The sequence below is a fragment of the Giraffa tippelskirchi genome, chromosome 12 (genome assembly GCF_054371585.1).
Source record: "Giraffa tippelskirchi isolate mGirTip1 chromosome 12, T2T-mGirTip1v1.2.pri, whole genome shotgun sequence".
NCBI lineage: Eukaryota > Metazoa > Chordata > Mammalia > Artiodactyla > Giraffidae > Giraffa > Giraffa tippelskirchi.
This window is the reverse complement of record NC_137286.1, coordinates 127,681,663-127,707,143: the sequence shown is the minus strand read 5'-3', so window position 1 is coordinate 127,707,143 and position 25,481 is coordinate 127,681,663. Positions and strand designations below refer to the sequence as shown.

The following is a 25,481-nucleotide window of genomic DNA, read 5'->3' as shown; positions in this document are numbered from 1 at the left end:
GAAGATTTACCTCTGCCTTTCCAGTATTTGGTGCTGTAAAGGTATTTCAGCCTTAGTCATCCACTGCAGAGTAATCCGGAGAAGGCACTGGCGACCCACTCCAGTACTCTTGCCTGGAAAATCCCATAGACGGAGGAGACTGGTAGGTTTCAGTCCATGGGGTCACTAAGAGTCGGACACGACTGAGCGACTTCACTTTCACTTTTCACTTTCATGCATTGGAGAAGGAAATGGCAACCCACTCCAGTGTTCTTGCCTGGAGAATCCCAGGGACGAGGAAGCCTGATGGGCTGCCATCTATGGAGTCGCAAAGAGTCGGACACGACTGAAGCGACTTAGCAGCAGCAACAGCAGCAGAGTAATCTGGAGGGATTTTATCAGCTGGGCCAGGAAGCAGAATTGCCAAGGAACATACAGAGTGTTCCTTTCTGAGTTTACCTAGAAATATTGCGAATTAAGTTTATCTCCTTAGTCCAATTCCCTTTTTTAGATGTACCATAAGTGAATATATTTACTTAACAAAGGACAGGAATTAATGCCTTTAAATACATGAAAGCAGTATATAAATGACGTAAAGCCTTTGCGTGTACATAATCTTATCTGTTCACATAGATTATTTAACAAATATTGTGATGTGCTTTGAATATAAAGACTGATTTCACAAGGTGACTCCCAGAGTGCCTGAACCAAAACATCAAGATCATTTGCAATTTGTAGTATCATGTACATATTGATTGTGAAAAGAAAAATCCAGATTATATGTATATTTCTCTATTTTGTTTAATTTTCAGGGAGTTACACTTTTGGAGAAAAATAATTTCTCCTTTTTGAGTATTTTTAAGTTTTTGTTTGTGTGCTCAGATGCAAAGACTCCCAGGGGAACCTGTGTCTCTTGTGTTTCCTGTATTGGCAAGAGTATTCTTTACCACTGCACCACTGGCAAGCCCAAGTTTTTGTTTGGTTTCTAGTAACTAGTATTTGTGAAAGTTAAAATCCTAAAAAGATGGAAGTTTTTTGTACATTCTAAGATGGCTCAGTGGTAATTAATCCACCTGCCAGTGCAAGGAGACACAGATTTGAGTTCAGTTCCTGGGTCAGGAAGATCTCCTGGAGGAGGAAATGGCAACCCACTCCAGTATTCTTGCCTGGAGAATCCCATGGACAGAGACGCCTGGCAGGCTACAGTCCATGGGGTTGCAAAGAGATGGAAACAGCTGAGCATCTGAGCATTCATGCTACAGGATCTAAAACCATATATTGTTTTTGGATATTAGAGGTATTATAGAGTTTGATTGAATAGAGTTCAGATGATTTTTAGATCAAACAATATTGAAAATTATCTTTTGAAATTAAAATCTTTTAAAATTAAAACTATCTTTTTAGAAACATATTATAACATTATATATATATATATATATAGTTTGAACAGCTTTAAAATAAAAGACGATTTTTATACATGTATATGTTCATATTATATATGTAAAGTCTTTATTATAAAAGCCCTCATATTTGTAAAGGGTCCATTTCATGACAAAGCAGTCATTCAGGTAGATTTGTAGGTATGTGTAGTGTTATTTTGAAGTTAAGACCAATAAGAAGAACTTAGAAGTATATTGATATAATTTTATTTTTGATATACTGGACTTGAAATTTTCATGGCTAGAGGATAATTTCCAGAACTAATTGAATACGTCTTGACAAAAGGAAAAGCTTTCCAGAGCAGGTTCACAAAGAAGTATTTTGTCAAAATGAGTGAATTACGAATGCCAGCAGAACCAATAAAAAGGAAATTGGTTCTACATGTAAAAAATTCCCCTAATTCCATGGCTAAAGTATAACTGAAAGGATCAATATTTTTTGTATTATTCCTAATCCAATTATGCATGCCTTTAAATCACTATAGTTACAGTACAGCATTCTGATTGGGTACCATAAATTCATTAAAAAGAATTTAGCCAGTGAAAATTGGGTTGCTTTTACAGGAGTTTAAAGGAATAAGCCACAAACTATGTTATCCAATTAGTTTTGTATTTCCACTGAAGTAAATCTTGCTATCAATTCCCAGTATAGCAGATAATTTCAAGTTTGTGTTAAATATGTAGCAGCTGGAGGTTGCCAAATGAATGTGTTGAATGAGTGTATTTTAGTGAAGTGTGTACTATCTTTTTTGACATGTGTGTAATAACAACACATTTTCTGGCAGCTGGATTCCCTAGGGCAAAATGAAGCTGTAATAGAAGATAAAACAGCCAGCTTGCTTATGTAATGATCATAAAATAGTACATATATATTTCAAGAAAAAATGTCTCAATTGGATGACTAACTTTAGCTGAGGTCATGTTTTACAATGCATATTAGTCAAACATTTTTCAATATCTTGAGTAGAATTGTAAACAGTATGATAAATGCAATTAACTAACTTTAGTTTATAAACAAAAATCTCAAATTTTACTTAACAGTCATCAAATTGTCTTAGCAAAGCATTTTTTAAATGAAAAGAAAGAATGATTTAATTTTTCCAACAATATAACAAAGTCGTGTGTGCTTGGTGATTTTTATTCCATTATATGTAACCTGATCTTTAATACATGAAAAATTTTCCTGTGAAACATTAGTTAGAAATGATGACTTCCACACCCCCCAACAAAAAAAGTCTATAGTCAGCCACCAATTTTGAATAGTGATTTTATAAGAACTATATTATTTATCAAATCTACATTATTAAATATATTTGTACCTATCATATAACATGACTCATTTTATTCACCATCATTGAAATGTGGACTTCAGTTATTTGAGTATGTTTAATTATACTATAGAAGATAAAATAGTCTTTCAAATAGATGAAATTCATAAGATGTGCTGATATATATGATGAATATTCCATCAGATTTCAAATATAAATAGAACCTACAAAATGCATTAAGTATGGATGCAACCTGTCAGGCATTATAGAAATATAGGTATTAATGAAATGTATCTTATATGACAAAAGATTCAGAAAGAATATCCCTAACTCTAAGAGGATTGATAATAATAAACAGGAAGCTTAACATTTGTATAGGCTGTGACATAAAATGAGAAAAAGAGAAAGACTAAGAAAAGCAGAAGCAAGTAAAATTCCGAGGGCAATATTAACTTTCAGGCATATAATGTAGTAGTGGGGTAATAACAAGTAATAAAAAGAGGATAGTATTTCAGGAGGTGATAACTTGAGTTGTTTTAAATCTCTCTGGTGCAGATTTATTTATTTATCTTACATATTTATTTATTTACAAAGTATGTCTGGCTATATGGGTTCTACATGTAATGACATATTGATGTACACAGTATTTTGCTCTTTGAATATACTTTATATTTGTGACTATACTGACTTTCCATCCCTGATATTGATGGTATTGTTATTTCCCTAGTTTCTGTTGCTCAGTCTTATCAGAGGTATTTTTTTTTTTCCTCAATACATTGTATGCCTGAAGCAAATATAATGTTGGAAAACACCTATATTTCAATTAAAAAGAAAATAAAAATATTTAAAAAGAATTACTTCTTAGATTTTAAATTTTACTTTGCTTATCCTGATTTTTACTTAATTTATTCTTTATATATATAATATCTGCTTCCTAAAGAACTAATATTATACTATGTTTCAATCAGTGACTTATTTAAATTTACTTTCTATTTAATAATAATAATTTATGAGAAACACTTTCCTCTGAGTACTGCTTTGTGAACATTCTGTTTGCTTTTTTGGATCTACAGCTCTTGATTGATACAAGAGTTAGTTGAGGTAATGCTTGTACAGTTGTATTATTTTAGGGGGATGATTTTGATTTTTTGTTATTAGTTAATAGTATTGCACTGTAATTCGATAATGCAATATTTCTACCTGTAGAGCCAAATACAAAACTACTTTAAAATGCCAACCCCCCTACACATATACATTTTTATATAGTTCATGTGTAAATATGTAACTTTATATAATATACATGAAACCAATGTTTTAAAGTATATTCTTCAAACTTTATCATGTTCTATGTTTTTAAAATGATCTAGGAAAGATTTAGTGTTTTGTTTTATTTACTTTTTTCCTAGAATTTATATTTTATTGAATATATTTTGATCCATCTGTTCAAATTTACAAAAGCTTAGAATTCATATATTCATTGTAAATTTTGCCCTTCACTATAATTCTCATAATTCCATTTAAATCTTCTTCTTTGAATTATCTTTTTGTTCATATTAATACTGAAATTACTACTTTATTGATTTTTTCCACAAATAAAAATAAAACAATTTTATTTTCCACAAAATAAAAGTACACTATGTATTTAGATTTTATAGTTTCACCACAGAAATTTTTGTCAGTTTTTGTGGTTTATTATTTTATCTTATTATTAACTATTATGCTTCATCTTAGTTCTCTGAGTTGGTTCTAACAGTGTTATATGAGTCAGCATATCAAATTACATACAAATTGGTCACAGTGTGACTTAAGTTGTATGTATCATCTTCTGATTTTACTGTTATTTTAAAGAACTGATAGATAAAGTATCTTGGGCTTCCCCAGTGGTTCAGTGGTAAAGATTCTGCCTGCAACGCATGAGACTCGAGTTCAATCCCTGGGTAGGAAAGATCCCCTGGAGGAGGGCATGGTGCCCACTCCAGTGTTCTTGCAGGGAAAATCCCATGGACAGAGGAGCCTAGCAGGCTACTGTCCATAGGGTGACAAAGAGTTGGATGTGACTGAGCATAAAGTATTATTTATGAATTAAAAGAATCAACAAAATTTATATTTTTGAGTTGATTGTGCTGATTATTTTTTTCAAGTTATGCTTTCAACATCCATGAAATGATACATTATATATAATGTAGAAAGGGTGTCCAGCTTTACATTGCTACCTGTTATGATTTCTGATGGACATATTTCGATATCTAAGTCTTCAATATCCATTTATCTTTCATAGGTTATTTCTTTCTCATTCCTGGTTGGTTTGTGTATTGGTTTTAATTTTAGTTAGGTAGAATTTTTCTTTTTAGTCACCTTCATGAGGTTTTGAGTTACTGTAATAATAGTGTGTCTTCCCTGGTGGCTCAGTTGGTAAAGAATCCACCTGCGATGCAAGGTCTCGTGTTCAATCCTTGAGTCAGCAAGATCCCCTGGAAAAGGAAATGGCAACCCACTCCAGTATTCTTGCCTGGGAAATCCCATGTACAGAGAAGTCTGGCGGGCTACAGTCCATAGGGTCTTAAGAGTTAGACACAATTTAGCAACCTAAACCATCACAACCACTATGAAAATAATGGAATAAAACCAGTAATGTTTTGTGAACATATTTGGCAATACAGAGAACTATTTCAGTAAGTGATAATACAACAGCAATTATACATAAAGGTATAAATATATATATATATATTTTTTTTTTTCTCAGTGAGTATTTAACTTTATGAGAAATCAATGATATGTTGCCTAATTCATCCTGGTGATCCTGGTGTTTTGTCTGCAGTAATGCAATCAAAAAGAAGTATGAGGATCATTTTCAAACTGTAAAGGCAGTCAAAATTGATCAGACTTTTAAACTTGATCTTAGTATACTGAATATTTTAATCATTGGCTTAGATTTAGCATACTAATAGCATATTAGATACTGTAACCTTTTGCTGTTGTTAATATGAAACACTGCAAAGCTGTGATACAAAAATGATTTTGACAGGCTAGAACAATAGACCACATTGACAAGTGACATTTAATAACTACAAATGAAAACCATGAAATTAATTTCAAAGTATCATATGGCCAACGAAGCAGACTGTATCAAAAATTCTTAGGGATTTTAGTTGACACAAAAATCAAATGACTTAATATTTTGATGCGAGCACCAAATAGCTCATGTGTTCCTAGTCTAAATTATTAGAAGCACAGTGGTCAGCGTAAAATACATAATACATAAAATATAGTTTATTCTTCTTAGAACATATTGCATAATTATTTTGTTGTATTCTGTTATTAGCACTGGTAACAGTAGACCTCTTGTGGAGTAATTGGATTTTAGTAAGGGACTTTGGAAACCAGTGACTAAGGGAACAAGACTAGCCTCCTCTGAAAAAAAAAAAAAAAAAAAGATCAAACAAACCATTAAATTCATATATTCAAAGAGAACCACAAATATTGGCACAATGGCCATAGTTTGATGAAACTGCAGACAGTCCAATCATAGCTGGAGTAATAGTCTTTTTTCCCCATGATTATATGATAGCTAATTGCAAAGTATTTAAAACATCTTTCTTATAATACAAGTTTGCTTTCTATTAAACTTTCATGTACAGAAAGTAGTTGTTGTTTAACAAATGAGTAAGTTGTTTTTATCCTCCAAATGGTTCAAAATTCTAGAGAAAAATCAGCTATCAAGTGGGAATGAATAGACTGAATGAAGAAAAATTTGGAGAAAATGTGTGATTAAAATAACTTTCAATCAGTTCAGTTCAGTTGCTCAGTCGTGTCCGACTCTGCAACCCCATGAATCGCAGCACGCCAGGCCTCCTTGTCCATCACCAACTCCCGGAGTCTACCCAAATCCGTGTCCATCGAGTCGGTGATGCCATCCAGCCATTTATCCTTTGTCGTCCCCTTCTCCTCCTGCCCTTAATCTTTCCCACCATTAGGGTCTTTTCCAATGAGTCAACTCTTTGCATGAGGTGGCCAAAGTATTGAGATGGTAGTAAAACAAAGATGGTAGTAAAACAAAAAGTTTTCTAGGCAGATACTATCCTGCTTCAGATTAATAAATAATATCAATTCTTCTCACATTATCCAATGACTTTTCTTCATCCATTTTCAAAATACCTTTAGCTCTCAATTATAGATCTCAGATATTAACAGTTTCTCTCCTTGTGCTGCTTTCTTCCATTTATTTAATATCACATCACCAATGGAGTGAGGTCTGAATTATTAATAATAATGTAATAAGATCCCAGTATGCAATATAAAAATGAAACTATACAAGTCCTAGAGGGAAACAAACAAGCAAAATTTTCATTAAGTTCTATGTATGAAGATTCTTTAAAACTAAAGTCAGTGGGAAAAAATAAAAATTATAAATTTTACTACATAATTTTTATAAGTAACAAAAATTAAATAATAACTGGCAAGAACATATTTTCAACCGATGTCAATATAGGGGCTTCGCTAACAGCTCAGTTGGTAAAGAATCCACTTGCAATGCAGGAGACTCCAATTTGATTCCTGGGTCAGAAAGATCCACTGGAGAAGGGATAGGCTACCCACTCCACTATTCATGGGCTTCCCTTGTGGCTCAGCTGGTAAAGAATCCACCTGCAATGCAGGAGACCTGGGTTCGATCCCTGGTTTGGGAAGATCCCCTGGAGAAGGAAAAGGCTACCCACTCCAGTATTCTGGCCTGCAGAATTCCATGGACTCTATAGTACATGGGGTTGCAAAGAGTTGGACAAGACTGAGTGATTTTCACTTTCATTTTTGTTCCAATCAGTTCAGTTCAGTTCAGTCGCTCAGTCATGTCCAACTCTTTGCGACCCCACGGACTGCAGCACACCACGCTTCCCTGTCCATCGCCAACTCCCGGAGTTTACTCAAACTCGTGTCCATTGAGTCTGTGATGCCATCCAACCATCTCATCCTCTGTAGTCCCCTTCTCCTCCTGCCTTCAATCTTTCCCAGAATCAGGGTCTTTTCCAATGAGTCAGTTCTCCGCATCAGGTGGCCAGAATATTGGAGTTTCAGCATCAGCATCAGTCCTTCCAATGAATATTCAGGACTGATTTCCTTTAGAATGGACTGGTTGCATCTCCATAAATCATTAAAAATAAATGCTATTCTATAGACATTACTTTGCAAACAGATGACACCACCCTTATGGCAGAAAGTGAAGAGGAACTAAAAAGCCTCTTGATGAAAGTGAAAGAGGAGAGTGAAAAAAATGGCTTAAAGCTCAACATTCAGAAAACTAAGATCATGGCATCTGGTCCTATCACTTCATGGGAAATAGATGGGGAAACAGTGGAAACAGTGGCTGACTTTATATTTCTGGGCTCCAAAATCACTGCAGATGGTGATTTCAGCCATGAAATTAAAAGACACTTACTCCTTTGAAGGAAGGTTATGACCAACCTAGATAGCATATTTAAAAGCAGAGACATTACTTTGCCAACAAAGGTCCATCTAGTCAAGGCTATGGTTTTTCCAGTGGTCATGTGTGGATGTGAGAGTTGGACTGTGAAGAAAGCTGAGTGCCGAAGAATTGATGCTTTTGAACTGTGGTGTTGGAGAAGACTCTTGAGAGTCCCTTGGACTGCAAGGAGATCCAACCAGTCCATCCTAAAGGAAATCAGTCCTGGGTGTTCATTGGAAGGACTGATGTTGAAGCTGAAACTCCAATACTTTGGCCATGTCATGCGAAGAGCTGACTCATTGGAAAAGACCCTAATGCTGGGAAGGATTGGGGGCAGGAGGAGAAGGGGATGACAGAGAATGAGATGGCTGGATGGCATCACCAACTCGATGGACATGGGTTTGGGTAAACTCCAGGAGTTGGTGATGGACGGGGAGGCCTGGCGTGCTGCGATTCATGGGGTCACAAAGGGGCGGACATGACTGAGCGACTGAACTGAACTGAACTATGGCTTTTCATTTGATCATAACTTTTTTTTAATTGGAGGAAATTTGCTTTACAAGGTTGTGTTGGTTTCTGCCATACAACAGTGTGAATCAGCTGTGAGTATACATATGCTTCCTCCCTCTTGAATCTCCCTTCCACCCTTCTCACCCCATCCTCCCATCCCTCTAGGTTGTTACAGAGTATTGGGTTGAGCACAGCAACTTCCCAAGAGCTATCTGATTTACATATGGAAATGGATATTTTTCAGTGCTACTCTCTCAATTCACCCCACCCTCTCCTCCCACTGTGTCCACAAGTCTGTTCTCTGTGTCTGTTTCTCTATTTCTGCCCTGTAGATACACTCATCAGTATTTTTCTAGATTCCATATATATGTGTGCGTGTTATTATACAATATTTTTTTTTCTCTTTGTGACTTACTTCACTCTGTATAACAGGCTCTAGGTTCATCCACCTCGGTAGAACTGACCCCAATTCATTCCTTTTTATGGCTGAGTAATATTCCATTGTATAAATGTACCGCACTTCTTTATCCATTCATCTGTCAATGAACATGTAGGTTGCTTCTGTGTCCTACCTATTGTAAATAGTGATACCATAAACATTGGGGTATATGTGTCTTTTTGAATTATGGTTTTCTCAGGGCATATGGGCTTTCCCAGGTGGTGCTGGTGATAAAGAACCTGCTTGCCAGTGCAGGAGATACAAGAGACTTCTGTTTGATCCCTGGGCTGGCAAGATCCCCTGGAAGAGGGCACAGCAATCCATTCCAGGATTCTTGCCTGGAGAATCCCAAGCACAGAGAAGCCTGGTGGGCTACAGTCCATAGAGTCACACAGAGTTGGACATGACTGAAGTGACTTAGCACTCACGCATGCAGGGTATATGCCCAGTAATGGAATTGCTGGGTCATATGGTAGTTTTATTCCTAGCTTTTAAAGAAATCTCCATATTGTATTCCATAGTGGTTGTATAAATTAACATTTCCAGTAACTGTGTAAAACTGTTCCCTTTTCTCCACATGATCTCCAGTATTTATTGTTTGTAGATTTTTGATGGCCATTCTGACTGGTGTGAGGTGATGCCTCACTGTAGTTTTGATATGTATTTCTCTAATAATGAGTGAAGTTGAACATTTTTTCATGTTTGTTGGGCATCAAAATCATCTTTTCTTGATGTTGCAAATTGTATATAAAGATAACATCTACTTCGTATTTGCTATGAAAGTGCGAGAATGTTAGTTACTTAGTTGTATCTGACTCATTGCATCCCCATGGACTGGAGCCCACCAGGCTTCTCTATCCATGGAATTCTCCAAGCAAGAATACTGGAGTGGTTGCCATATCCTTCTCCAGGGGATATTCCCAACCCAGGGATTGAACCCAGGTCTCCTGCATTGCAGGCAGATTCTGTACCATTTGAGCTACCCCTCTAGTGAGTATATTCTCATTATACTTTATTTTTTATTATAATGGTATATATAAAATAATATTATTACTTAATTTAAAAATCTTCTTAACATACATCCGGAAATCTACCTCTCTTTCACTCTCTTGTTGTTCAGTGGCTAAGTTGTGTCCAACTCTGTGACCCCATGGGTTGTCTGTCTTTATATATAAAGTTGTATAAACAAGACTTCATGCTGATATCTCTAATATATTTGATAAATATTTAGATACAATATATTTACTTATTTTCTAAACCCTAGAATATACATAATTTCAATTCTTAAATTGTTATGAGTAACAAATGTACTAATGGAAGAACAATACTTGCATTCTTTTCTTTTTGGCTTCAGCTTCACACAGTGGCACCCCACTCCAGTACTCTTGCCTGGAGAATCCCATGGACGGAGAAGCCTGGTGGGCTATAGTCCATGGGGTCGCTAAGAGTCGGACATGACTGAGCAACTTCACTTTCACTTTTCCCTTTCATGCACTGGAGAGGGAAATGGCAACCCACTCCAGTATTCTTGCCTGGAGAATCCCAGGGACGGCAGAGCCTGATGGGCTGCCGTCTGTGGGGTCGCACAGAGTCGGACACGACTGAAGCGACTTAGCAGCAGTAGCAGTAGCAGTCACATAGATGATCAGAATGATCTATTCCATACTTATCTAAATTTGTCCCTCCTTTGTTTATATGTGTTATGGTTATGTTATTTACTTATAATTGAATGATTCCTTTACTTCTATTTGAGTTCAATTTTGAGTTTTCTTTCCCTTTTTGATTTTTTTTCAGTATGTGAAACATGAATATGGTTCTAAAAGATCTGTATATATAAATATATATATTCAGAAAACCATTATCCTCATTTATTTTCTATTATTTTATTATCAAGTCATAATTAACATACTATAAAATTCAGTCATTTAAAAGTGTACAAATCATTGGTTTTGAGTATATCCACCATAGTTCATTTTCTTATTCATTCCATCCTGTCTCCTATCCATATCGAACATTAAAAAGAAATGTTATACATTATTTAACTTAAATCTACTGAGTATTACACTACATCTATTACTTATTTTTACATATATAAACTTCATTTATAGATGAGGATCCTGAAACTAGGAGAGACTATGTAACTTTTACAATATCTTAACATTGTGTTTATAAATTGGATTTAGAACCCAGGTCCTCTGAGGCCAGGATCCATGTATTTAATAACTCCCAAACTCCTCCTCTGTTCCTATAATCCTGGTTCAGATTTCACAGTACAACACCTGGAATTTAGTAAATGCATCCAAATGGTGTCCTTGTTTTTGTCCTTCCCTCCCTTTAGTCTGTTTTTTTGCAATGCAACCACAATGATCTACTGAAAGACTAAGGTCATATCATGTCTCTTCTCTGCTTGAATCCATGCAAACTTTCCCATTTCAAAGAGAGTGAAAGCCAAAGTACTTAATTGGTCTAATATTTCAATATGATTTTTCCACCCACATTTCTGTGGTTTCATCTTCTAACACACTATCATTGATGCATCAGCTGCACTGGAATCATTCCTAGGCATTAGTTTCTCCTTTTTAAATCTATTGATATTAATATTATTACTTATTTTTAATGCTCATATCCTCATGAGTTGTCCACTCTTCTTACATGTATTAACTTATCAGGGAATCATTTTCAGACAACAGTCCACTTTTGCCCTGTCCCAGCATTTTTTATCACCTCTCTTGTTTATTTTTCTCTGTGGTACTTATTACTGACAGAGATTAAAAACCTATCTTCATTCTTCTGCCTCCACCATTAGAGTGTGGCCAGAGAATATGAGGGTTTTGTTCCCAACACTATCCCCAGTACCACTGACATATACTCCTCCAACAAAGCAAAGATTAGGCTTTCACAGACCAAAGACAATGATGTACTATGAAATGTGGGGTAGATTTAGTTTGTCTACTTCAAAAATATCAAAAGAGAAAAAAAAAAATAGAGTGTAATAACATCTGGTATTGAACTGATTCTAATTATACTAATGATTTTGATATTGCCATTTTCTACCATACTGAAAAATAAATAATATCTTATTTGCATGTGAGCGTATCTGCTGCCGCTGCTGCTGCTAAGTCGCTTCAGTCGTGTCCGACTCTGTGCGACCCCATAGACGGCAGCCCACCAGGCTCCCCCGTCCCTGGGATTCTCCAGGCAAGAACACTGGAGTGGGTTGCCAGTTCCTTCTCCAATGCGTGAAAGTGAAAAGTGAAAGTGAAATCGCTCAGTCGTGTCCGACTCTTCGCGACCCCATGGACTGCAGCCTACCAGGCTCCTCCATCCATGAGATTTTCTAGGCCAGAATACTGGAGTGGGTTGCCATTTCCTTCTCCAGGGGATCTTCCCAACCCAGAGATCAAACCTGGATCTCCTGCATTGCAGGCACATTCTAAGCAACTGAGCCACCAGGGAAGCCCGTATCTAGGTATAAATTAATACAAATAAGAAAGTAAGTGAAAAATAACTCATGTAAATTATTGTGAACAATTAATTCTTTAAGATTTTATTGTAAAGAATTTCAGAACTCTATGAACTTTGCTAAAATTTGCTTATTGAAGAAAAAAATACAAGAAGTTAATGGAGCATTCTGTTGCTGGGCATATAGTTCTGAATAAGAGACATTCATTGCATGAAGAGCATTAGCTAAACGTGGATTAATGAGGATCTTTTGGAAAACAGAAACTGCTAAATATTCAAAAGTTATTTGTTCACTTCTAGTTGAAAGGTAAAGTTGAAAGAAATAATGTTTAATAGACTCTGACAAGTATTTAGGATAAAAGCATGTTGTGAATTATATTACAACTGTGGAAGTACGTGGAAGTGCTTATCACTGATGAACTAAAGATAAAATTCTCTTCATTCCTTTTGATTGATAAAAGGAATATTAAACATATTTCATTAAAAATCTACCTTGATTCTTTGCTTTAAAACATCTCATATGTGGAAATTTGACCTTTGCTAATGCATAGTGACAGAGCTAAGCTTGATATCTTCCTCTTAGTTTTTTTAATTTATACTTCCCCAATGGAGCATTTCAAATAACTGAAAAAAAAAAAAGTCAAGTATGTTGATGAATACCTGTGTTTCATTGTCTGCCTTAGTGTAATTTGTGTTTTGTTAAGACAATAGACTTTCAGATCAAAAAGACAGAGAGGGATAGTAAAGCAAGGGATTGGCAGATGAAAAGTAAGGGAAAACAATCTTATAGTTTTGTAGCATTTTTAGTTCTATTCCATCATAATTTGTGATGCCTGATATAAAACATTTTAAAATGTCATATGAAAAAATGAAGGACTTTATCATTAAAACCAATTGAAAAACAATTTTTACTGTAAAAATGAGGTGGAAACCCTAAGACATGATGTGAGATTGCGTACTATTTGGAAATGCTCATTTTTGATAGAAACAACATAAAAACTGACAAGAGTAATAAGAAAAATTAAGAAAAATTAAACAGAGTTAATAAGTAATCTATTTGCCCACAATATATAGATGCACTTACAGGATGATTTGTTTGTTTTCTTTTTATATTTTTACTTTTAGGGTTTTATTGTATCTCTGAGAAATTAGTGGTAAAACGCATGGTTTAAAAAATAGTATGTGACTCACTTAAATTCACATAAAAATAGCCTTTTACAGCCATACTGAAATTTAATCTTTTTACACAAATTAAAAAAAGGGTTTCAAAATAAAAATTAAACATTGAGTTTACCTTTGAAAGTAGAAAAATGAAATTTTTTTTTTCAAAATTTTTACAAATGGTCACCTGTGGGTCAATTTACCACAACAGGGGAACAAAGATGTTAAAATACAGCTGTGCTGAACTGAGCTACTTATCCACACTGCAGTATAGTACTTGATATCAACCCTAAGTCAAGATTTAAAACCATTTCAAGAGACAAGACCCTAAATGTTTTTTAGCCACCTCAGTAAGAGGTATTCTCCTTCCCCAGTCAAGGCTTAATTAAAAGATTAACTATACATGAGTTTTGTTTCCTCATCATATCTTCAGTTCATAATACTATTATCATTGGTAATATGATCTATATCTTGTCTGATAGGGATGATGTAGTTCAGAAAGTGGGGTTTGAGAAGGAGGACCCTGCATTTGTGGAGGAGGAGGTGGCCCTCCTGGTGCAGGCCACAGACCAGGGCTCATTCCCCTTAGTTGTATAAATGGAAGGCTCAGAGTTCCTTGATCTTCAGTGAACTGGGGCGAAGAGTGAGGGTTATAACGGTGAGGAGGAGGTACAGTTATAGGAGGACCTCCATGTTGAGGTGGGGGAGGTCCTGGAGGATGATTCATATAAGATGGCATCTGGGCAATGATATGCCCAGGGGAGGGGTAATTGGTGGTGGAGCGGAGGTCATTGGTAGAGGTGGAACTCAGCTATATATCAAGTGAGGAGTACCTGTGGCCTGGGGAGGCTGTGGCACTGAATGGTTTATTGGTGGTGGAAGAGGTCGGGGTAGTACATATTGTTGCTGTGGAGGCATAATATGATAAGGGTGTGAGACCATTGGTTGACCCTGATACTCAGGATGATGGTGAGCAGATGCTAGGGCAGGAGGTGGTAGTTCTTTAGCACCTGAATTTGAGTCATCCTGAATCAGGAGAGTTATTAAGTTGCTGTTGAATTTTGTTGAATATTAAATCCTTGTTCAATTAGGAAAGGTTTCCTGACTGAGCAAGGTAGAGGTGGAACAGTACTGCTGGAGGAGTACAAATATCCTTCTGTGGCTGATTATACATGTTGCAGAGGAGGTGCTGGCATCATGATGTGTTGCTTTGATAGAATACGGCTCATGTGGTGCTTGTCTGGTGGCATTATAAAATGATCAGGGATTTCAACTGGTGGTGGGGCAATAGGAGGATGATGGACATTTTCATCCTCCAAGATTCAAGATTGCCAGGAGAAATATCAATAACCTCAGATACTCAGATGACACCACCTTTATGGCAGAAAGTGAAGAACTAAAGAGCCTCTTGAGGAAAGTGAAAGAGGAGAGTGAAGCATTTCACTTAAAACTCAACATTCAGAAAACCAAGCTCATGGCATTGGGTCCCATCACTTCATGGCAAATAGATGGGCAAACAATGGAAACAGTGACAGACTTTATTTTGGGGGGCTCCAAAATCACTGCAGATGGTGACTGCAGACATGAATTTAAAAGAGACTTGCTCCTTGGAAGAAAAGTTATGACCAACCTAGATAGCTTATTAAAAAGCAGAGACATTACTTTGCCAGCAAAGGTCCATCTAGTCAAAGCTATGGTTTTTCAAGTAGTCATATATGGATGTGAGAGTTGGACTATAAAGAAAGCTGAGTGCTGAAGTATTGATGCATTTGAACTGTGGTGTTGGAGAAGACTCTTGAGAGTCTCTTGGACTGCAAGGAGATCGAACCAGTCCATCTGAAAGGAAATCAGTCCTGAATATTCATTGGAAGGACTGATGCTGAAGCTAAAACTCCAATACTTTGGCCACCTGATGTAAAGAACTGACTCCTTTGAAAAGACCCTGATGCTGGGACAGATTGAAGGTGGGAGGAGAAGGGGATGACAGAGGATGAGGTGGTTGGATGGCGTCACCGACTTAATGGACATGAGTTTGATTATACCTAGTACAGTTCTATTTTGGCCACCAGCTCAGCTCAAAAAATTGGCAAGCTACAGATGTTGGTAAAACACATTTTACCTTTTTTCATGCATCATTGTAGTAAAAGATGTGTGTGTCACTGGCCCAGCCATGGTTCCATCTGTTGGAATCCATTTGTTCAAATTTTGATTCTCATTCTTATACCTAAGCCATATTTGGCAAAGCTGTTGAGGAGGCAAGAGTAAAGGAGAGGCCAAAAGAAAGAGGGGAAGAGAGAGAGACTGAGAAGGAATATGACCATTGCATATCTCGCGATTCAGATAGTATGATTCTTCCACCAATAAGTACCTTTCCCTAAGTGTGTTTATCTTCCTAGTATCTTTCTTCTTGCTTCTCTTTGTGAACTTCAGTTTAGTTTAAGAAGTAATATGTTCTAATCACCTTAAATCAGTCTGTGAGCGTTTCTGTTTCATCGCCTCTGGGATATTTCACAGTGCACTTGGAGACAAGAATTTCGTCAATGCACCACTGTCTTTTCAGCATGGAGAAAGGTCATCCGCATCAGTCCCATGTTTTGCAGCCTACTAGATTCCATTTCTACACATACCACTCCCCATCGGCCAAGGGAAAGTTTCCACTTAGAGCCCGTGCCTCTACTTTTGGAGGTCATACATGGGGTACTTGAGAGTGAAATTCTAAATTCAAATGGTTCTAAGACCAATACCAGAGTTTGCATGGACATTTACCCCAGGTCTATCCACAAACATAGTGGCCAAACTAATTTGTCTTCAGGATATATGAACAAAACTTGGTCTTATGGGCAACTGGTCCACCTGCATATGTTCTGAGCTTCTCACAGTGCAGAAGGGAGCCATGGATGGGAACAGAATGTGGACTGCAGGCAGGCTGGCTCTCTACATAACATCATGCTTTATTCTGGAACTATAAGAAGTCCAATATTTCCAAATTCAACCCTGGCTTTCCAGGACTTTATGAGGATATATTTGTCAAGGCAGAAGGATAGAATATACTTTATTTCACAATCTGTTAACTGGATTTTAACTTTTAAGTATCTGGACATATGGTTTGTGGGCTGCCATTTATACCCAACCTTCTTGCTAGTGCTAAGACTGGGCCTGCCTTTAAGCTTTTATTTATCTATATAAAGAAATAAAGAATAATAGCATGTGAAAACAGAGTGGTTTTTTGAAGCAATAGCAGAATATTAAAATATTACATAATTTTCAAATAATTTCCTTCATTTAAAATCATTTAGCAAATAGGTTAAGTTTGTGAAGCATCTTAAACAGAAAACAAAAACTGGCTTTTAAGGAAAACCAGGTTTAAGGAGATAAATGATGCAACAAAAACATTGGGCAAAACAGGGTTTGGTGGCATAAAGTAAGGCTCTCCTGAAGGAAAGCTCTTCTGGAACAGGATAAATTTTGAGACAGTGTATGGCTAATCTTTGATATATATATACAATATTTCAGTCAGTTGTTCAGAAATCAAATCATACTGTTGAACAAAACAAATTCAGGGCAAAATCTGTTACTTATCTACCTAGCCTGGTACTTGTTATAGACTTCATTGTGCTTGTGTGTGCTTGTGCTCACTTAGTCATGTCTCTTTGAGACTGTGATCCTTTGTAACTGTGACCCCCTGAACTGTAGGCTGCAAGGTTCCTCTGTCCATGGAATTTTCCAGGCAAGAATACCAGAGTGGTTTGCCATTTCCTACTCCAGGGGATCTTCCAAAACCCAGGGATTGAACCCATGTCTTGTGTCTCTTGTACTGGTGGGTAGATTCTTTACCATGGCACCACCTGGGAACCTCTATATAGATTTCCATAGCTACCAATTTTTTTTTTACTTTCTACTGTTAATGTTATTTAATATGTAGAAAAGTAATGATCACATGTGCTTGTGAATTTTTGAATATGCCATGTAGAAAAGTGTTTACAGACTTTGAATTTCCTGACACTTCAGATGTTGAAGAACGTGGTCATATTTGTCAGAAGTTTAAATTGTTGATCAGTCTTTATTAAAAAACTTAAAAATTCATGTTCTGTCTATAATACAATTTATCATTTTATCATCTGTTGTAGATATAAGAAAATTGAGAACCAATAAAAGAGAGAAAACATAAAGAAACAAAGATAGTTTGAGGCACAGAACTTCGAAAAATATGAGCTTCTGAAAGTTTTCAGGAAATCTTTTGCATAATTAATGACAAAGTAACTTCTATGAAAGAACGGTAACCTAAGAAGCAATGGGTTCGTGAATATTTTTAAAAAGGTGTATTCTGTGTTCATTCCTGTAGAACAGATGTATCTAAAAGAATCATTTGTATAATACAAATGATGAAAAATCTAAGTATAAATATATGAGAACCTATATGGCTTATATTTAATTAGTTTTATTTTCAGAGAAACAACAAAGAATAAGAAAGGAACCAGAATAGGAAAAAACAACAAAGACAAATAAAATGTTACATTAAAAGTTAAAGTCAATCTAAGAAAATAATGTATTTTAAAATGGAGAAACACTAGCAAATTGCCAAATAATTCTAATGAATTTTGGCGTACATAATGATGTATCCAGGAAAACATTCAACATTAAAAAAAAAAAATCCAAATATACACAACATACATATACAGGACTTCCCAGGTTGCTCAGTGGGTAAAGATGCCTGCTAAGCCATTCAAAAAACTAAGATCATGGCATCTGGTCCCATCACTTCAAGGCAAATAGATGGGGAAACAGTGGAAACAGTGGCAGACTATTTTTTAGGCTCCAAAATCACTGCAGATGGTGACTGCAGCCATGAAATTAAAAGTCACTTACTCCTTGGAAGAAAAGTTATGACCAACATAGACAGCATATTAAAAGGCAGAGACATTACTTTACCAACAAAGGTCTGTCTCGTCAAAGCTATTGTTTTTCCTGGAGCCATGAATGGATGTGAGAGTTGTACTGTAGAGAAAGCTGAGCCCTGAAGAATTGATGGTTTTGAACTGTGATGCTGGAGAAGACTCTTGAGAGTCCCTTGGACAGCAAAGAGAACTAACCAGTCCATCCTAAAGTAAATCAGTCCTGAATATTCATTGGAAGGACTGATGCTGAAGCTGAAACTCCAATATTTTGGCCACTTGATGCGAAGAACTGACTCATTTGAAAAAACCATGATCCTGGGTAAGACTGAAGGCAAGAGAAGAAGGGGACAACAGAGGATGAGATGGTCGGATGGCATCATTGACTCAATGGAGATGAGTTTGAGTAAACTCTGGGAGTTGGTGATGGACAGGGAAGCCTGGCATGTTACAGTCCATGAGGTCGCAAAAGTCAGACACGACTGAGCGACTGAACTGAACTGAACTGGAGCCTTCGAGTGACAAACTATGAGGGACTTTGGAAATTAGTGTGTAAATTATTAAACCTACAAAAATAAAATATTTCATCCAATTCATCCAAGCCAAATGTTGCTGTCTTGAACACAAGCTCTTGATCTTCCCCAATAGCTTTTTTATAATATCATGGAATTTATGCCTAAAATTCCAGCTTATTCCCTGGAAAAGGACAATAAGTCAAATAATGAAGCCCATTCTGCAAGCAATAAGACACCAAAATTTTCAGATCATTTACAATTGCACCTCTAAAGTGATCATTATCTGATATAGATTACAGTTCATTTTTATGAGCATATAGGATTTATACTCAAGATGTTCAATCAAAGTAGATTTAATGTAGCTTAAATATTAGCAGTCAGAAGTAACACAGGTATGACCTAGCAGGGTACATTCATCATTATGAAAATAAAATATTCTAAAAGTTGGTTATCTGTGTAACCCAACTATACAGAATGAAGACTCACTAATTTCTATTACATATGCTAAACAAATATGCAAAGCTTAAACATAGCATAGGGTGGAACACATAGTAAGTATTCAATAATTACATTGTTAAAAAAATAACTGATTCTAGATCACTTGTATTTTTTTATGCAGGTGTCACTGTGGTAATGGTGACATTAATTAAAATGAAATGTTGCCTCCTTAAAATCTATCATATTACTGATACATAATAATTTGTATGAAGACACACAAGAATAGAGTAGTGAAAAACATACTACCTTTTAATAAAATTGCATAACATGATACTTGTTTTTTATATGATGAGTTTTCATCACTGGAGGAGGTAATGAGTGGTCAAGATATATTTCAAACTCTATTTTATGTACCTGGGGAAGATCTGTGCACACAACAATCAGTTATTTGGGAAATTATTACAAAGATTGCTTTGATAAAGATTAATGCCCAATCACATTATGTTAACAGGGTTTTATGTAATCTGACATTATTAACAGCTCTCTAGTTGGAAGGTAAATCATGACAAGGTTAAAAATTTCACTTCTCATTTCTGGATATAAAGGTATATAGTGTGTACATTAACAAATACTTATTTGTGGAGAAATATAAAGAGAAATAATCAATGAGAAGTGATGGTGACAATTAAGAAAACTGCATGCAGCTAAGTCAATAGAAAACCACAGAAAATAGTACTGGTATGTGACTATCACAGCACAAAGAACTGCTGAAATGTACAAACACCCAGAGGCTAGAGTGTAGTAGAAGATGCTGCAAGAAGGGGTGAATATGTGTTTTATATAATACGTGGAAATCTTGGCAAGCAGGAAATGGTGTCCAGTGTCTAGAGATGCGGGACTAGTATCGAGAGATGCTGTTTCATCCCCGCTTCCTTTAAATCAAGGCAAATCAAGCAGATACTTCTACATACAGACTGTGGGGCACTTTCTGAGCCCTTGAGAATCATAGAATAAACAGTTATTAGAGGATAATATACAGTAAGTCACTTAATCCTTCTGTATGTTTTGATAATGATTAAAGTGTCAATGGCTGTACATTTTTCACTTCATTATAATACTGAGGAAATTTGAAGCAAGAAAAGAGAAGAAAAAAAAAAACTAAAGTGATGAGAAAAAGCTAGAGAGAAAATGAATAGCAACTTCACCCTATTAAACCTACTCTACCTTCACCCTGCTTTTGAGTAAATGTCATGTGTGTCATCTATGAAATAGGAGTGTCAGTGTCCAGGGATGTAGGATCAAATGGTAAGGTGGGGATTTTCATTTAGGGCACAACAGAGAAAGCTATAGGTCAAAGACTTCAGTTTCTATTCTGCCTCTTCTGGGGCTAAAAGGATTTAACCCTAATTTACCACATTGCTTCGGATAATTTCCATTTCAAGATTGTACTCTAAAACAATATTTATGCTCACTTTAACCTCATTTGGAAGACGAATTATAGGCTCAACCTTGTTTTGGGGCTTATCGTGGCTCATGTGGACACAATGATTTGTAGTAAAATGGCAAAAGGATGAATTGACAGAAGTTAGACACTGGCCTTGCTCCCACTGTGGGTGTTTGTGTGTGCTGTGTCTAAGAAAGCAAACTGGTTGGCATAGTAGTTTGGCTGGGAGGCAGGCTGAAAGAAGGAAATTCTCATCAACATGACAATGTACCTGGGAAGTAGGAGGGATTTTTAAACTGTGACAGTTAAGAAACAAAGTGTTCCATGGTTCTTCATAGAATAAGGGTAACTATTTATTTCCTCAATACCACTTACATATACCACATAAGTACAGTTGGCACTTTACCTGCATTACACATTGAACCCTTATGTGAACCCTGGGAGACAGGAAATCTTAGTAGGGTTATTTTCTGGAGGAGGAAACTGGAGCAGAGAATTCTGATTGTCCTATGTTACATGGTAGGAACTGAAAAGACAGTATGTTAATGTAGCCTCTTTGGAGTCTCAGCAGGTACTTTCAAAAATAATTTCTCCCACAGCATTGCTTAATATTTCTTGAGCAATGATGGAAATATTCCACCATGCTATCCAATATGATAGTCACTGGTCATACTCAGTGATTGAGCACTTAAAATGTGGATACACTGATTGATAAATTTAAATGTAATTCTACTTCATTTAAGTATCAAATACGCTCATGATTACAGTATTGGGGTTTCACCAGAAAAATAATTTATTAATGAGAAAATAATACATTTTGTGGATCTTAGGTTTTTATTTTTCATGACATATTCCACATTATTAACTCAAAAACATTGGTATTCTGTATTTCAAACAGTTAAAACTTTTTTGGGGACAGAGTATAACTTGTAGATTATGATGACATATCAAAAACACCTTTCTCTACATTTATCTAATGAAAATATCTTTGTTAAGCACATACTTATTGGAAATTTATATACAATGTCTAGAACCATATAGTTTACTAATATTTGTTTCAAAAATCTATAAAATTTTAAAGCCTAATTTTTAAAATTATAAAATTTTTGCCAGTTAAATATAACAGTTTACACAGTGTGGTAGCATTTTGTTTGTTCTATCTTAATAAAGTCACAAACTACAAAGTTATCATTTTTCCTCCAGGTCTTAAATTATCCTTAATAATTAAAAATTAAAACATTTTTATTCATTTGGAATATACTAAATAATCATTTGATTACTCCTTTTATAATATTGAAATGTGGAACGTTGGTGTTGGCTTTTTCTGACCATCATGGAAGGAAAATTTATTTTTTTAATTAATTTTTTATTGAAGGATAATTGCTTTACAGAATTTTGCTGTTTTCTGTCAAACCTCAAATCAGCCATAGGTATACATATATCTCCTCCCTTTTGAACCTCACTCCCATCTCCCACCCCATCAACCCTTCTAGATTGATACAGGGCCCCTGTTTGAGTTTCCTGAGCCATACAGCAAATTCCCATTGCTATCTATTTTACATATGGTAATGTAAGTTTCCACTTTACCCTTTCTATACATCTCACAATCTCCTCCCCTCTCCCATGTCCATAAGTCTATGCTCTATGTCTGTTTCTCCATTGCTGCCCTGTAAATAATTTCTTCAGTACCGTTTTTCTAGATTCCATATATATGCATTAGAATACGATATTTACCTTTCTCTTTCTGACTCATTTCACTCTGTATAGTAGGTTCTAGGTTCATCCACCTCATCAGAACTGACTCAAATGCATTCCTTTTTATGGCTGAGTAATATTCCACTGTGTATATGTATCACAACTTCTTTATGCATTCATTTGTTGGTGGACATCTAGGTTGCTTCCGTGTTTTAGCTATTGTAAATAGTGCTGCAGTGAACAATGGGATACATGTATCATTTTCAACCCAGTTTCCTCAGGGAATATGCTTAGGAGTGGGATTGCTGGGTCATATGGTGGTTTTATTCCTGGGTTTTTAAGGAATCTCCATACTATCTTCCATAGTGGCTGAATCAATTTACATCCCCACAACAGTACACACCCTCTCCAGCATTTATTGTTTGCAGACATTTAGGTGATGGCCATTCTCACTGATGGGAGGTGATATCTCATTGTGGTTTTGATTTGCATTTCTCCAATAATGAGCGATGTTGAGCATCTTTTCATGTGTTTGTTAGCCATATGTATGTCTTCTTTGGAGGGATGTCTTCTTTGGAGGGATGTCTATTTAGGTCTTTTTCCCACTTTTTGATTGGGTTGTTTGTTTTTCTGGCATTGAGTTTGATGAGCTGCTTGTATACTTTGGAAATTAATCCTTTGTCAGTTGTTTCATTTGCTATTATTTTCTCCCATTCTGAGGGTTGTCTTTTCGCCTTACTTATAGTTTCCTTTGCTGTGCAAAAGCTTTCAAGTTTAAACAGGTCTCTGTGCTTGCTTTGGCAGCACATATACTAAACAGGTCTCACTTGTTTACTTTTGTTTTTATTTCCATTAGTCTAGGAGGTGGGTCTTAGAGGATCTTGCTTTGATTTATGTCATCGAGTGTTCTGCCTATGTTTTCCTCTAAGAGTTTTATAGTTTCTGGTCTTACACTTAGGTCTTTAATCCATTTTGAGTTTATATTTGTGTATGGTATTCAGTTCAGTTCAGTCGCTCAGTCATGTCCAACTCTTTGCAACCCCATGAACTGCAGCACACCAGGCCTCCCTGTCCATCACCAACTCCCGGAGTCCACCCATACCCATGTCCATTGAGTTGGCGATGCCATCCAACCATCTCATCCTCTGTCATCCCCTTCTCCTCCTGCCCTCAATCTTTCCCAGCATCAGGGTCTTTTCAAATGAGTCAGCTCTTTGCGTCAAGGGGCCAAAGTATTGGAGTTTCAGCTTCAACATCAGTTCTTCCAATGAATACCCAGGAATGATCTCCTTTAGGATGGACTGGTTGGATCTCCTTGCAGTCCAAGGGACTCTCAAGAGTCTTCTCCAACACCACAGTTCAAAAGCATCAATTCTTCGGCACTCAGATTTCTATATAGTCCAACTCTCACATCCATACATGATGACTGGAAAAACCATAGTCTTGACTAGATGGACCTTTTTTGACTAAGTAATGTCTCTGCTTTTTAATATGCTGTCTAGGTTGGTCATAACTTTCCCTCCAAGGAGTAAGCATCTTTTAATTTCATGGCTGCAATCACCAAGATGTGGTCTATCCTGGAGAATATTCCATGTGCACTTGAGAAAAAGGTGTATTCCTTTGTATTTGGATGGAATGTCCTGAAAATATCAATGAGATCCATCTCATCTAATGTATCATTTGAGACTTCTGTTTCCTTATTAATTTTGTTTTGATGATCTGTCCATTGGTGTTAAAGTCTCCTATTGTTATTGTGTTACTGTCAATTTCTCCTTTTATGTCTGTTAGTGTTTGTCTAATGTATTGAGCTGCTCCTATGTTGAGTGCATAGATATTTAAAATTGTTATGTCTTCCGCTTGGATTGATCCCTTGATCATTATGTAGTGCCCTTCCTTATATCTTGTAATCTTCTTTATTTTAAGGTCTATTTTTCCTGCTATGAGGATTGCTATTCCAGCTTTGTTTTTGCTTCCCATTTACATGGAATATATTTTTCCATCCTCTCACTTTCAGTCTATATGTGTCTTTAGGTCTGAAGTGGGTTTCTTATAGAAAGCATATATATGGGTCTTGTTTGTATATCCATTCAGCCAGTCTGTGTCTTTTGGTTAGAGTATTTAATCCATTTACATTTAAAGTAATTGTTAATATATATGTTCCTATTGCCATTTTCTTAATTGTTTGGGGTTGATTTTGTAGATCTTTTTTCTCTCTTGTATTTCTTGACTATGTAAGTTCCCTTAACATTTGTTGTAAAGCTGGTTTGGTGACACTGAATTCTCTTAACTTTTGCTTGTCTGAAAAGATTTTTAGTTCTCCATCAGTTTTGAATGAGATCCTTGCTGTGTACTATAATCTTGGTTGTACATTTTTCCTTTTTAGTACTTTAAATATATCCTGCCATTCCCTTCTGGCCTGCAGAGATTCTGCTGAAAGATCAGCTGTTAAGCATATGGGGTTTCCCTTGTATGTTACTTGTTGCTTCTCTCTTGCTGCTTTTCATGCTCTTTCTTTGTGTTTACTCTTTGTTAGTTTGATTAGTATGTGTCTTGGCATGTTTCTCCTTGGATTTATCCTGTATGGGACTCTTTGTGCCTTTTGGACTTGATTGACTATTTCCTTTTCCATGTTGGAGAAATTTTCAACTGTAATCTCTTCAAAAATTTTCTCATACCCTTTCTTTTTCTCTTCTTCTTCTGGGACCTCTGTAATTCAAATGTTGGTGCCTTTGATGTTGTCCCAGAGGTCTCTGAGACTATCCTCAGTTCTATTCATTATTT

The 25,481-nt window shown here is 36.1% G+C and overlaps 1 long non-coding RNA gene and 1 pseudogene across 1 annotated transcript in view; one reads left to right on the top strand and one right to left on the bottom strand.

The window, feature by feature from the left end:
• LOC145529439 (uncharacterized) overlaps positions 1-25,481 on the top strand; it is a 284,079-nt gene that overhangs the window by 79,250 nt on the left and 179,348 nt on the right. The gene's annotated exons all lie outside the window — the stretch shown is intronic.
• On the bottom strand, positions 14,165-21,096 carry LOC145530125 (E3 ubiquitin-protein ligase Hakai pseudogene; annotated as a pseudogene).